Source organism: Odontomachus brunneus, unplaced genomic scaffold (genome assembly GCF_010583005.1).
Source record: "Odontomachus brunneus isolate Ranch 3 - 2012 unplaced genomic scaffold, Obru_v1 Obru_scaffold_067, whole genome shotgun sequence".
Lineage (NCBI taxonomy): Eukaryota > Metazoa > Arthropoda > Insecta > Hymenoptera > Formicidae > Odontomachus > Odontomachus brunneus.
The window spans coordinates 1,398,175-1,402,079 of record NW_022639517.1 but is presented as its reverse complement, the minus strand read 5'-3'; the positions used below and the strand labels follow the sequence as shown (position 1 = coordinate 1,402,079).

The window sequence follows — 3,905 nt, the reverse complement described above, 5'->3', positions numbered from 1 at the left end:
AAAAAAAAAAAAAAAAAAAAAAAAAAAAGTAGTGGTAAGATACATTTCTAAAATTGTATTCATATATTTTCAAATCAAACTATTATATAACCATTGTATGCCAAAATTATATTTGTATAAATACTTACATAAGTATAATTCATATCTATTAAAATATGTTAAAATCACTATTATATAACACATATTCTATCTATTGTACTATCTTACACATATTCTATTATTGTACACATATTCTATATTATAAAAAATATATATACTTAAATTACAAACACTAATTAATTACAACCATTTCGCACAACATGCTCATACGTGGTATCATTATTTAAATATACCACGTATGACTTAAGAGGGAAGGTGTTACGTCCGACGTAACTTCTCTTCAGTTCGACCGAGTGCACCTTCTGTTACCACCAGGAATGCAATAAATGCCCTGGGTGGTCAAAGAACAATGGACTGATAATAAGGTGTCAAAATTTCACTATTGATTATTACTCACATGTCGTGAGAAGCATCTTTCCCCTTCTACTAAAAGGTGGTGAGAACTCACGCGGGGGAATCTCGCCACCTGCCTATAAAAACGGATGCGACTGCCCACACACCTCCAGAGACAAGAAATCAGACTTGAGACAAGAAATCAGACTAGAGACAAGGAATCAGTCAATCAATCAGACAATCAATCGGTCAGTTTATAATTAATTAATTAAACTTATAAAATACAAATAATATACATAACAATTGGATCACAAAGATAAAACATTAAAAATCGTAAATAAGTTATTGGATAGATAAAGGTTTGTTTTCCTAACATATCCCTTGACCTAAGCGTCACGTTACACTTTACTCATATTCCCAAACCTTCACCAACCTCTTAAGTCCGATCCTAAGCTCTTCAGTCTCTCTGTAACTACAGTACGAGAAGGACTTCAAAATAATTTAAAATTTCTTAAAAGAAAGAATCAATACAACCAGAATCAGTAAGTAAAATAATTATTTTGTACACACACATACGTTTACACATTTACTCACTCACAATCACACGAACTTGTGCATCCCAGGGTAAAGTGGTTAAATCCATTGACCCAAAAAGGACAATTAACACGTTTTAAAAAAAAAAAAACAACTAAGACGTGACACAGATTTCTGCTCACGGATACGCGACAGGAATCACTCCGCCGTCGGTGCACGAATACGTGCCACCGACACTGTTTAAACCAGATCACTCCTGGCAGATTTCCGTTTGCGGATACGCGACAGGAGTTACTCCGCCGTTGGTTCACGAATACGTGATACCGACACTGTTCTGACTACCATTTCTGATGGATTGCCGTTCGCGAATACGCGACAGGAATCACTCCGCCGTCGGCTCACGGATTCGTGACGCCGACACTGATCTACCGTTATCCGCAAGATTCCACGGCCACCAAAGGGCCGGAATTAACCCACCGGAATAATTGCACCGGAAGGGCGTTTAACGCAACCTTCACACTGCTAACCGGATCTCGCCTTCGCCTTAACACGAGCGAGGTCGCAGCGTGCGAACTCATCACCGTATATTCGCTCCGTTGCAGCGCAGCTTCGATACCGCGTCCTAAGGATCCGCGTATCACACCGTCGTCGACTCGCCAGGACGCGAGTCGGCCTCCGCAGTACTAGAAACAGATCTCCGAAAACGAGATCGGAATCATTCCGTTACCGCGACACCGCATCTACCGCATCCGCGATTTCGCGAGAACGAGCCAGCCTTGTTAGATTACTGAGGCAGCTCTGCCAGCTAAGGTTCCGCGTACAAAGGTGAATCGCCGCAACAGCATACGCTGACACGCACCGAATCTCCGCGATAATAGAGGAATCATATCCAAGGTACCGCCACCGAGGCGATACATCGAACGCAGCTCCGCTGCGATACTGCATACATATCGCCTATATTGTGCTGCATCGAATAGCAGCGAAATAGCAGAAAGAAATTGTCAACCGGAATTAAAGAGGCGAGAAGCCGAGAACGTCAACAGACGAACTCGCGAATACGCGACAACAACACCGTCCGCGTCCCGCGCACAGCATCTCGCGAGCCATCGCCTAAACAAGGCCTCTGACAGCTTGTATATAAGTCGACGAAAACTAACGGCGTCGACACTCAACATCTGAATTAATGTACATCGTCAGCTGATTTTAAATATACAACTCAGTTTATTGTTAAATCAACTGCTTCTAAATTATTCCGCCTCCTACGAACCCGAACCGGCGAACGTAATCCGGCACGCGATGCGGTTACAATAATAAAAAAAAAACTGGTATCATATTTTGTGGCGCTTCACTTATGTGTTTCTGCGTCCGGTTTCAAACTCGAACTGCGCCGATTACTCAGTCCATTTCCTAATCTTTGTCTTAGTCTTCGTTGCTATTGCTCAATCTTAGTGATCAGACAACTAGCAATGATTCAAATGGTTCTGACGAAATCTTCATAACTTGTGCTTATATATCTTCATGTGCTTACAAAACATTGTAATGCTATATTTACTAACAGATATTGAAAACGAAAACAGTTAATATGCGATAGATATTAATATAATATATATTGACAAAATAGTGACGCGATTATTGTTCTTATATTTTTAACTTAACATTATTGTGCATTTGAGAGTAAACGATAAGTTAGTTTGAAAAATAGATGCAATAATTTATGTATGTATACAGGGTGTCCCAGACCACCCTTATCACACTTTGTGAGGACGTAGAACGGATTGAGTCTATTTTGGCGTCAATTTGGCGCCAAGTTGTGTACGCTGTGACCATTATTCCTCGTGAGATTACGCGACGAGGATGGACAAAACTTCCTCCCCGCGACGCGGCGACGACCGGCCTCATCGACTGCTCACTCGATCGCTATGGTAGAGTGGCGTATTTCTTTACTAGCGAATCTTTGTCTATTACACGAGAAAGGAAAGCAAGAGAGGCGGTTAAGTAACGACTCTTATTAAAAATTCTCATTCAAATTCAAACAGTTAATAATAACATTTATTACGGTCGACGTAGCAATGGCAAAATATGCCACTGATCGAATGGTATTTTTATTGATAAGTAATGGTAACTAATATACCATTGATTGAATGATATTTCTACTGGAGTACATTCAATAGTAAAATATTTTATCACTAATCGAAGGATTTTCCTTCGATTCAAGTAGTAAAATCATTTGTTAATGACAATGTCGTTGGGTCCAAATGATTTTATCATTAGTCCAAATGATTTTATCACTGATCTCAATGGTAATACCATTAATTACTTTTCGCGACGGGGAGAAGGACCCACCGGCTGTTCAGCCTTTCGTTGGCAGAGTGCCGTGGTTTACTCTTAACTTGGCGGAGCACGTGAGGAAGTGGAGGAGCGGATGAGAGAAATATGGGGTGTTTCCGATAATACCTCTCCGAGTCATTTCCCTAGAGCAGAAATAAGTTACAGACATCACCATCTACTACTATTATGTGATTCATGACAACCCAAAGCTACCTAATGCTGTCTCACGACTGCAAGCAGTGGGTTAGGTAGAACAATACCGTAACAAATACACGAGATAATTTTGTAAAATTGTATTATTGATTATAAAATCATCTGGTACTGTTTTCTAATAAAATTTTATTTATTCTTAATTAAAGTTATATAAATATATATAACCATTAAAATATATATTATATTTTTCAAATATTCCTAAAGTAAAAAGTCACACTGTTTTAATCTATTTGCAAGTGTTGTTTTTACATGATGTGCAGGTCCACAATAAATTATGCCATTAGGGTATATTGGTGACAAAACAAGATAGATTTAAAATCTATTTTAATAATGTTAATATAGTTTATTTTAATCAAAACATATAATGCAAGAGCATTTATAAACTTAAAACAATAAAT

At 38.7% G+C, this 3,905-nt stretch overlaps 1 protein-coding gene across 12 annotated transcripts in view; it reads left to right on the top strand.

Moving 5' to 3' along the window:
- The window catches only part of LOC116846699 (rho guanine nucleotide exchange factor 11), a 660,614-nt gene that overhangs the window by 370,677 nt on the left and 286,032 nt on the right, over positions 1-3,905 (top strand). The gene's annotated exons all lie outside the window — the stretch shown is intronic.